The 11,170-nt window shown below is 51.5% G+C and overlaps 1 long non-coding RNA gene across 1 annotated transcript; it reads left to right on the plus strand.

The window, feature by feature from the left end:
- The first annotated feature begins 86 nt into the window (after positions 1 to 86).
- LOC132348022 (uncharacterized) lies at positions 87 to 10,636 on the plus strand. The gene is made up of 3 exons (XR_009497334.1): positions 87 to 222; positions 1,536 to 1,713; positions 10,041 to 10,636. It is a non-coding gene; the product is annotated as an uncharacterized LOC132348022 (long non-coding RNA).
- Positions 10,637 to 11,170: the final 534 nt, after the last annotated feature.

Genomic DNA, 11,170 nt, shown 5'->3' on the forward strand with positions numbered 1-11,170 from the left:
GGCGCCAACCAATCCTGGGGAGGGTCCCGCCCACCCTCGTGCCCCATTGGGGAAATTCAATTTGACGGCCTCGCCCCTAGTAGAGGCCCCGCCCATCACGGGCCTAGGTTGTACGGGTTTGCAGTCTTCGGGCCACTGTTCGAGAGGCCTTCGCTGGTCGGGTGGGTGTTGCCAGGAGGATGCAGCTTTGCGCCAAAGTCAGGGAGGGCGCCCAAAGCCGCGGTAAGTGGCCCGGGATTGTACTATTCGCGGAGCCTTCAGGACTGTCCCTCTCCGCCCTCCTCTTTGTTCGTGAGACCCTGTCCCCTCCCTCGACTCCGCCCCCTCCTCGCTTCAGTGCCCTGGCTTGGCCGCTGCCCCCAGGCTGCTTTCGGGACACCTGGTCCGGGTCACCTCAGAGCAGGGACTAAGTGCCCGGCAGCACCTTGACCCTACGTTGAAGTACCTCAGGGACCACCTCAGATGGAGCAGGGTCAATCACAAAACTCCCTTTCCCCAGCCGACACACCTTTGCACAGACGTTGACCTTATCTGTCATGCTTCTCGCTTCCAAGCCCCTCACCGTCGGCCTCTTGCAGCGCTGTGGAGTTAAATAGGGAACACGAAGTCCAGAATTCAACAAATGGAGGAAACTGAGACCCAGAGAGAGCCAACATGCCCAAGACAACATAAGGAATCAGCCAGGGGACCCAAGAGCACAGACCCACTGGGGAAAACCACTCTGTCCCCTGTGATAGAGGTCAGGGTGCCTCCCACAGGTCTCCGTGGACATCAAAGGGAGTTGGAGCCTGGGAGGTGGGGTCTGGAATCCTGTCTGTCAAATAATAACAATAATAATATAGACTCATTTTTTTGTACTTGCCATGTACCAGGCATATAGTCCCTATAAAGACCATTTGAGCCCAGGATTACTGTCCATTTTACAGTTGAGGACAACAGCTGATAGGTAGTGGAACTGTGGTTCCTACCAGCACCTTCTGAGTATAGAATCTGTGCTTTTAACCACTGTGATACGGGGTTGTGGGGAAGTGGTTTCAGCCTGTTGCTCCAGCAGAGCCCCTCAGCCCCACTGTCCAGCTCCTCTGTGGCCACCCACTACCACACCTTGCCCCCATCTAGAGTGAGGGCCAGTATCCACTCTGAGACTCTTTTAAAGGTGTCATCTTACTGCATCCCCACATCCCTGAGAGGTGGTCCCGTTTTACACATGGGAAAACCACGGCTCTGAGAGGGAAGAGGCTTGTTAAGGTCACACGGGAGGATGAGCAAACAGAGCCCAATTTGGGGCTTTAGTTCGAGGTCCCCTTCTCCTGAGCAGGCCCCATGTAGGCCCTCTCTGGTTAACCTAGATGTCATTTTTTTAAAATAAACTTTATTTTTTAATTTTTTATTTATTTTTATTTTTGGCCACGTGGCTTGTGGGATCTTAGTTCCCCGACCAGGGATTAAACCTGGGCACTTGGCAGTGAGAGCTCAGAGTCCTAACCATTGCACCGCCAGGGAATTCCCAACTTAGATGTCATCTTATTCTCCAGAACAAGGTTCAGCGCCCTCCAAAGCCAACTCGGTCCTATTCAAACCTCGCGCGCCCATTGGAACAGCCCCCTGGGGCGGGGCATACGTAGGCCACCTGAGTGGCGGCTCTTGGCTCCAGTGAATGGCCTGCTTCGTGCTAGCTCTGACCCCACCCCCCAGGAGGGAGGAACGGCACAGGTGAGTTTCTGAGAGCGAACTTTGTGTCACACACGCGCTCACTAGTTCCTGGTAGTACTGAAGATAAGCATGGGTCCCGCCCCTCCATCAAGCCCTCAGGGCTGGGGTCCTCCTCCAGACCTACTTGCTTTCCCTTCCTATCTGAAAGGGGTGGGACGAGATGGTGGTGAAACAAAGATCAAAGGGCAGCCCGGTGCGGTTCTGGAGAAGCTTGCAGCCACAGCACAGGAAGGAGTAAACGTCCCATGAGGAGGCTCCTGGTGTTTACTGAGCACCAGTTGCATGCCTGACACGGGGTTTGCCCTGTTGCAAATTGACCACTGTGCAAGATAAGTATTACCCGGATTCTACAGAGGTGGAAGCTGAAGCTCAGGGAGGTGAAGGCACCTTGGCTGGTAATGGCATTCAAACTTGAGTGGAATTCTGCCCCATGCCAAAGCCCCTTTCCTCCACCTTGCTGCCTCTAGAATGGAGGGAATCCTGGAAGACTTCTTAGAGGAGGAGCAAACTGATCCTTGAGGAAGGGTGCAAAGAAATCCGTCCCACAGAGAAGAGGGGGAAAGACATGAAAGAGTATTAGTGGCAGGGGGACAGTGTGAATAAAGGCCAGGAGGTTTGTAAGTGGGAAAAGGAGGAGAGATGGGCTGTGGATGGAGAGGAAATGGGGATGGAAGACCTTCCATCTGTGAAAGACCCTGAGTGACAGGTGAGTAGGGTGAACATGTCTTATGGGCACTGGGGAGGCCTGGGCCTCAGTCTGTCCATTTATAAAATGAGGAGCTTGGACTGGCTCACTTCAGGCCCTCCCAGAAAGTGTCCAGATTCCTCCAGGTCCAACCCTGGACTGGCAGAGTGGGGAGTGGCTGGAGCAGCTCAGGGGCCAAGGGTAATATTTTGCTCCAGTCTCTCAGTCTGAGAATAAATATTTTTACCAAGCTGGCAGTGCCAGATCCCTGAATCTCCCTGGCTTCCCCTCCCCCTCCCTGGGGTCCTGCAGAGAAAGCCCAGTCCTGGGGTCAGGAGGCAAGAGGAGTGATGTGTCTTAGGCCTGGCTCCAGCCCAGGCAAAGTTTTGTTCCCCTTGGAGCCTCAGTTTCCTCATCTGCAAGATGGGGGAGTTGTGGCCTGAGCTTTCTAAGCCCTCTCCCCACCAGACTAGACAACATAAAATTCCAAGACTTTCAGGGAGACCCCACCTTGGGATGTGCTCACAAGTGGCTGTGAGGCCAGCCAAGGCCAAGACCTTGGGCCTATGAGGGGTCCAGAGCCTGCTGGTCAGTGGGAGGGGTAGAGGGGTTAGAGCTGGATCAGAGTTGGGCCTGCTGTTGGGGTCTCACAGCCTGGTGAGAGTAGGGGGAGAGATGGTATCTGGACTCTAAAAGTTGTGGAGAAAAAGCCCTCACTTGCTGTTTGGCATTTGGAAGGGGTGGGGAAAGGCAACCTGGAGAGGGCACAGCATGAGAGCAAAGGAAGTCAGGTAGGACTCTGAGGACTTTGCTGGGGAAAAGTCAGGTAGGCGAGGCTGGAGCATGGGGACCCTGGAGGAGAAGAACTGGTTCTTGCTGGGTTTGGCTGGATCCAAGGGCTGTGACCCTCTCCCTCGTGGGCAGAACTGGAGGCCCCCAAGGTCAGCAGCCACAGGAGTGGGGCTTGGGATCTGTTTGGCAAACCAGTTTGGCAAGGCTGTCTCCTCCATGATGTCATCCAGCTGCTGCATTCTCTGAGAGACAGTTTCAGATAAACTTCCGGCCTTGGAAGAAAAGGGGGCCCGGCCCCAGGTGCTGAAGGATGGGAAAGGAGTGACTCTTCAATGTAGGAAACTTGGAGGCAAGGGAGCCCTGGGAAGGAGAAGGGGATCTGAGATGCCCAATGGGCTGTGATGAACCCCAGGAGACCAGCCTCATGGAAAAAGGAGGGTTCTGGATGGGCCGGCCTGGACTTCTTATCACTTCTGGGAGTTCCCTGATGCCTGGCGTAATCTAGGCTTATGGCAGCGGCCCTGTATAATTGCTGCCCAGTGGGTTGGAACCATAAAAACACATGAGTGGCAGTTTTGTTATTATCATGAACCTCACAGCTTGAACGTTGTGAGGTAGAACCATCATTATACAGAAGAGGAGACAGGCTCAACAAGGCCAAGCCACACCAGCACCTTACACAGGGTTAGAACCCAGAACTCTTGATTTTTTTTTTTTGGCTGCATGGCATGGCTTGCAGGATCTTAGTTCCCCGACCAGGGATCGAACCCGGACCCCAGCAGTGAAAGCGTGGAGTCCTAACCACTGGACTGCCAGGGAATTCCCCAGAACCCTTGCTCCTAACCATGGTACCCTGCCATTTGGGATCTCTGCCCACATGGGGCCTTGTCATATTTCTTAACTACTTGTGAGCACAGCAGCTGAATTGTGGCATCATAGAGTCCTAGATGCCCACCTCGTGGTAATCTGAGTTCCAGAGAGGGCAAGGAACAGGCTTCAGGTCACATAGCAATTGGAGGTGGAGCCACTTGGTACCCCAGATCCCCAGCCTCCCCAAATCCTTGTTTCCCCCTCAGGGCCTGGCACACTCAAGCATGAAATAACAATAACTAGCACATACTGAGTCCCTACTATGTGCCATTCATTCATTTATACATCACCACAGCCATGTGAGGTAGGTGCTAAGATTATACCCGTTTTATAGATAAAGAAACTGAGGCTCAGGGGGAAGTCACTTGTCCACGTTGACACTGCATATTGGTGGTAGGGCTGGGATTTGAACCCAGTTGTGTGTACCCTTTCCCCTTGGTGGACCCAATAGGCCTCACTGTAGGTATGAAGACCTCTAGACAGGAGGATGGTTGACCCCTTTGCAGGCTCCAGAGGCAAGCAGTGTCCAATTCATAGTTTTTACGCAGGCCTGGCCTTCCCGGGGCGGGCAGAAAAGTGCTGAGGCCACGAAATGCTCTGAACCTTCCCAGAGGAGGCGGCCACGGTGGGAGGGAGTGTTTGGTGCAGACCTCAGAGCCAAGTGTAGACGTGGCGGCTGGACCCACTGCAGGCGAGGGAGGGCAGGCGGGGTGGGGCCCAAACCCAAACCGGCCTCCCAGCAGTGTTCCCAGCCATCCGCCAGCCAGGCCCAGCCCTGCCCGCCCTTCTAGCTCCCCATCTGGATTTGAGATGAGGACGCTGGGCCTAATAATAGCTGAATGGTAGCAAAGGCAGTGCCTGGAGCCTCAGCCAGTGGGGGGCTGGGATCCCCATCATCTCATGCTGGCTTGGAACAGGTTTCTGAACTTTTAAAATAATAGCAAGTGCTTATGAAGTGCATACATGTGCCAGGCATTGTGCTGAGGTTAGCCCACAGTAACTCATTTATTCCTCACAACAACCCAATGAGATAAGTCTGTCATTAGCTCTATTTGACAGATAGAGAAACCGAGGCACAGAGAGTTAAGCAACTTATCCCTGACTGTTATAGCGGCCTCTCATTGCTGAGCACACACGTCTGTCCCAGGCCCTGTGCTAAGCACTTTCCATGTATTTTCCCATTTGAGGAAAATGCACAAGGCATCATAGGCAGATCATCCTTTATTTAGATGATGAAAAAAATGAGACCGAGAGAGAAAAGGGACTTGCCCAAGGTCACATGGCTGCAAGAGGTAACTCAAACCCAGGACTCTAGAGAGGGTAAGACCTTGGCTTCTGGAATCAGATAGACCTGAGCACCTCACTGGTGACATCACTGCTCCTTAGCTGTGTGGCCTTGGCAAGTCACATCACCTGCCTGAGCTTCTGTTTTCTCCTCTGTAAAATGGGGGTTTGGTTGACATGATGCTAACACCACCTGCCAGCTATTAAGTCCACCTTGGGGGTAGTAGGTCATTTACATCATGCATTTATGTTGTGCATTCTCTCATTCAGTTCTCACAACAGCCCCCAAGATGGGGACTCCTCTTCTCTCACACCTGTTTTATAGAAGAGAATGTGAGGCTCAGAGGGTGGAAGGGCCTTGCCCAGGACCGACAGCAAGTGAGTCAGGATTTGAGCCCAGTGCTCTGATTCCAGAGGCTGAGCACTTTTCTCTCTACACTTTGCATCCTTATACTGAGGCACAGAGAGGGTGTGGGCTCTGCCTGCGTCACAGAGCGAAGTAGGTCTCTAGGGCCATCTGATGTGTAAAGACCAGGAGGGGAAGGCCTTTCCACCAGCCCCAGGTCACTGCAGTCACAGCTTTTCCAGGCTTGACGCTCAAGGTGTTTCCTAGACTCAAATATCTGAAAAGATGCCCTGTTCTTCCAAAGGCCGGAGTGAGATCCACATTTGGGGGCCCCTTTCCTGGGAGGCCAGGGTGCTGGATTCCTGGTTCAGCTAGCAGAGGTGGGGAGGTTCCTTCTGGCCAAAGAGGACCAGTCTTCGGAGTCATACGGGAAGCTTGGGGCATGAAGAGAGCTTCAGGTTTTGCTTAAATCCTGATTCTTCCATTCACTAGCCACTTCATCTTCCTGAACCTGGGAAGGAAGTTTCAAATGGGGGCACTAATACCTCCTGTAGTGGTTTGTTTGCAAAATAACTTCAGTGCTTTGCTTCCCTGTATGCAAGCCCCTTTGCAGTGTGACTTTGGAACTCCTCCCATCAGGAGATAGAGCCTATTTCCTCATTCCTTAAACCTGGGCTCAGCCATATGGCCTATTTTGGCCAATAGAATATAGCAGAGGTGACATTGCCTGTTCTGAGTCTGGACTGTAAGAAGTCTTGTAGCCTCTGCCCATTCTCTTGGAACCCTCCCAGCTGTCATGTGAACAGGCCTGGGCTATCCTGCTCAGGGATGAGAGACCACTGGAACAGGAATGAGCTGTCCTGGCTGAGGCTGTGCTAATCAGCCAGTTAAGACCAGAAGAACCTTTAGCTGAGCCCAGACCAAATTGCCAATCCATGAAATCATGAGCTAACTAAATGGTTGCTGTTTTTTGTGGGGTTTTTTTGTTTTGTTTTTTTTGGCCGCGCCGCGCAGCATGCGAGATCTTAGTTCCCCGACCAGGGATCGAACCTGTGCCCCCTGCAGTGGAAGCATGGAGTCCTAACCACTGGACCACTACAGAAGTCCCTGGTTGCTGTTTTAAGGCACTAAGTTTTGGGGTGATTTGTTATGCAGCATCATTATGGAAATTAATAACTGATACAGTTTCATTCAGTGCAATTAATGGTAACTGCTGTAACAAAACAAAAATCTCAGTGGCTTAACCCAATGATAGTTTATTCCTCACTCATGCAAAGTCTGATATAGGTCAGGAGTCTCCTAACCCATCTGCCTTGGAAGGCAGCTCTCTTCCAGGCAGTGACTCCCCAAGGCCCTCCCTGGAATCCATTCCTGAATCCTCTGCATGTGGAAAGGGAGACTAAAAATCAAAAGAGACTCACCCATTCTTAATTGCCTTGGCCCAGGGATGACATGTAATTTTCACTGGCCAGAATGTAGTCACATGACTCTGCTAACTGTAGGGCCCAGGAAGAGGAAACAGGTTGAAGAACACAAATCATTGGCTCTGCCACATTCCCTCCCTCACCAGGCACCATGAGGAGTCAGACAGTACCTAGCACAGAGTGGCTTAAATAAGGGGCAATTTATAGGTGAAGAATCTGAGGCTTGGGACTTCCCTGGCAGTCCAGGGATTAAGACACTGTGCTTCGGGCTTCCCTGGTGGCACAGTGGTTAAGAATCCGCCTGCCAATGCAGGGGACACGGGTTTGAGCCCTGGTCCCGGAAGATCCCACATGCCACGGAGCAACTAAGCTCATGTGCCACAACTACTGAGCCTGCGCTCTAGAGTCTGCGAGCCACAACTACTGAGCCTGCGTGCTGCAACTACTGAAGCCTGTGCACCCTAGAGCCCGTGCTCTGCAACAAGAGAAGCCACAGCGATGAGAAGGCCACGCACCGCAAAGAAGAGTAGCCCCCACTCGCCACAACTAGAGAAAGCCCGCGCACAGCAACGAAGACCCAACGCAGCCAAAAATAAGTAAATAAAATAAATAAATTTATTTTCTTAAAAAAAGACTGTGCTTCTACTGCAGGGGGCACGGGTTCAAAAAAAAGAAAAAAAAGATTATGGGGCTCAGAGAGGTTGACAAATTTGCCCAAAACCACACAACAAGTCAAATGAGTAGCTGTTTTGTGGTAGTGAAGGGCTCAGAACAGATCTGGAGTTGGACAGATCTGGGTGCAAATCCCAACTCTGTCGTTTCCTTGCTGTGTGACATTAGGCTAGTTACCCAGTTTCTCTGCATTTCAGTTTCCTCATCCACAAAATGGGGAGGGGAATAGTTCCAACTTCACAGGGTTAGGGTGAGCATTCAGGAGCTTATGTGTGTCAAGAGCTTAGCTCAGATCCTGGTACATGGGACCTACTTAATAAATGTGAGCCACCTGGGCAGGCATGATGCTCTTTCTCATCTTGCCAGGGTCAACAAATTTTTATGTTTTGTGCAAATTCTGTCCCTTCCTCCTACCTCTTGTGGTATGAATGGTTTTATTTACTTGGTTAAGAGAAGGAAAATTTCCCCCAATTGGATATTAGTTACACAAGCCTTTACAAGCACAAAGCCCCCAAACACCCATGGCTGTTCTGCTGACAGAGGTCTGAAATGATTTCATTATTGCTTCCTTTAGACTAAAGCTTGGCTCTGTAAAATGCATCCCCTTCCCAACCCACCCCTAGGATTGTCCCATCCCTGGGAACGGGGCAAGAGGGTCTGCAGCTAATGGGCTCCAGCTGGGGAAAGGCCAGGGCCAGGGCCAGAGCAGACCCTGCTGGGTGTGTGGTCTGGGCCTTATGAAAATTTCTGCCCAGCCCGAAGGAAAGGTCCAAGATGGGTGAGATATGGCTTCCCCTCCTTTCACCCCATTTAACCCATCTCTGAGCCTCCCTTTGAAGCCAGGCAGACAGGTTCGTGAGCATCATGGCGCTCACAGTCTGGAGGTGGAGACAGATTCAGCGAACAGAGCACCATATAAAGTCTTCATTACAGATTAGGGTCATTTCTGTGAAGTGGGAGCCACATGGCACTATGGGAGCTTGTACTGGGGGCCTACTTTAAATTATTTTTAAACTTTTGTTTTTGAAGAGATAATCCTGGGAGGTCAGAGAAGGTATCTCTCAGGAGGTAATTATGCTCAGATCTGGAGGATAAGAAGAAATTTGCTGAACAAAGAGTTGGTCTTGGGATGAGGGGTGGTGTTCCAGGTAAGGAACAGGTTGTGCAAATGCCCTGAGGCAGGAAGGAACAACCTCCAGGAACTGATGGAAGACTAAAGCAACTGGTGTTTGAAGGGTTAGGGAGAAGCGGGGTGCAAATGAGAAGAGAGAGGGGAGCAGGGGCCAGTCCCTGTGGGCAGGATTGTCTACATAATTTGTGGGGCCTGATGCAAAGCAAAAACATGAGACCCCTTTAAGAATTTCAAGATGGTGACAGTAAATCATTAAACTAAGCATGGGGCCCTGTGCAACTGCACAGGTCATACACCCAGGATGATGGTCCTGCACTTGGACCATTGTAAGAAGGAAGGACTTTGCTGTGAGGGCTGCAGGGAGCCACCGAAGGCTTCTGAGCTAGGGGTGGTAAGATCTGATTTGCATAAACCCAGGTGCTGTCTCACTATACCACACCTGGATGGTATGTGACCCTCTCCTCTCTGCACAGGTGGCCTGATTCATTTTCCTAAAATATTTTACTTGGAATCTCACTCTCCTGATCAAGAACCTGCAGTGGCTCCCACCCCCTTATCAGATCCGGCCCAAACTCCCTACCTAGACATTCAAGGCCTTTCATAATCTGCCGTTACCTGATTTAATTAACCTGCTTTCAACATAAGGCTATGTGCCGAATCCCAGAGCTGATGAACTAACCCAAGGACTCATGGTAATTACAGGAGGCAAGGCAGGACCGGAACCCAGGTCTTCTGCGGTAGGCAACCCCCTGCCCTGGAGGAGGGTGCAGCCTCACAATGTGCTTTGTACCCCCCAACCTAGCACAGAGACTTGCACCAATAGGTGCTCAGTCTGTGTCTGTGGCAGCGAGTTCCTCCTCCAGGGCAGGGTATTTCAGAATCCAGGATGTAGTTAGTGTCCTTCCTGACTCCTTCTCTCCATCACCTCTATCTCTAGGCATTCGCCAAGCCCCACTGCACTGCCCTGGGCGGCTGGGGTTGGGGGTTGAGGTGCGGGGGCCGGGTCCTGCCTATAGACACGTGTTTGGCCTGCACAGCTTTTAAAAAGCTTTTCCAACTCATCATTAACGTTTAAAAATCAAGAAATTTCACATGGCAATCTGCATTGTTGTTTCTCTGCAGAGTCCTGGGCCTGGATTCCCCAGGGGAAGCCGCGTGCTCCTTAACTGGACCCTCCGAGGGGTTCCGCCCTAAGTCCGAAGTAAGACTGTGGAGTTTGGAACCTTGAAGAAAGAGCACCCTAGTTACCACCAAAGGCCAATCAGGATCCTGAAATCTGACCAATCAGATGATTGGCGGCGGGGCCATGTGGAGTAAGCCTCACTCCCAGCCTCTGCAAAAGAGGAGAGGAAAGGTTTTGCTCCAGTTCTTACAACCAGCTCCAACCTGCTGGTTGACTCCCGAATCCCTGGGGGCTGAAAGGATGCAGTGAGTGTTCCTCAGACGGGCCAAGCTGGTCCCTCCCACCCAGCCTTTGATCTTGCCCGTGCTTTCTGCTTGGACAGCTCTTTCTCCTCATCATCACTCTGGCTGGCTCCTGAGTACCATTCAGGTCTCAACTCAAAAGTCACCTCCTTAGCAAGGCCTTCCCAGCGCACCTATCTGAAGCTCCAGACATTACTCTGTATTGTATTATCCTTTTGTATTTTTATTATTTGTTAAATCATAGCAGTTATTACCTGAAATTTATGTGTTGCTGTTTGTTTTTTTTTTATTTTTAAAAATAAATTCATTTATTTTTGGCTGCGTCAGGCCTTCATTGTTGGGTCTTCGTTGCTGCGCTTGGGCTTTCTCTAGTTGCCGTAAGTGGGGGCTACTCTTTTTTTTTTTAATTCTATTTATTTATTTTTGGATGTGTTGGGTCTTTGTTGCTGTGCGCGGGCTTTCTCTAGTTGCGTTGAGTGGGGGCTACTCTTTGTTGTGGTGCGTGGGCTTGTCATTGCGGTGGCTTCTCTTGTTGCAGAGCACGGCTCTAGGTGCCCAGGCTTCAGGAGTTGTGGCTCACGGGCTCTGGAGCACAGGCTCAGTAGTTGTGGCACACGGGCTTAGTTGCTCCGCAGCATGTGGGATCTTCCCGGACCAGGGCTCGAACCCGTGTCCCCTGCATCGGCAGGAGGATTCTTAACCACTGTGCCACCAGGGAAGCCCGAGTGGGGGCTACTCTTCGTTGCAGTGCACGGGCTTCTCATTGCAGTGGCTTCTCTTGTTTTGGAGCTCGGGCTCTAGGCACGCAGGCTTCGATACTTGTGGCA

This window comes from Balaenoptera ricei, chromosome 14, assembly GCF_028023285.1.
Source record: "Balaenoptera ricei isolate mBalRic1 chromosome 14, mBalRic1.hap2, whole genome shotgun sequence".
In the NCBI taxonomy this organism is placed as follows: Eukaryota; Metazoa; Chordata; class Mammalia; order Artiodactyla; family Balaenopteridae; genus Balaenoptera; species Balaenoptera ricei.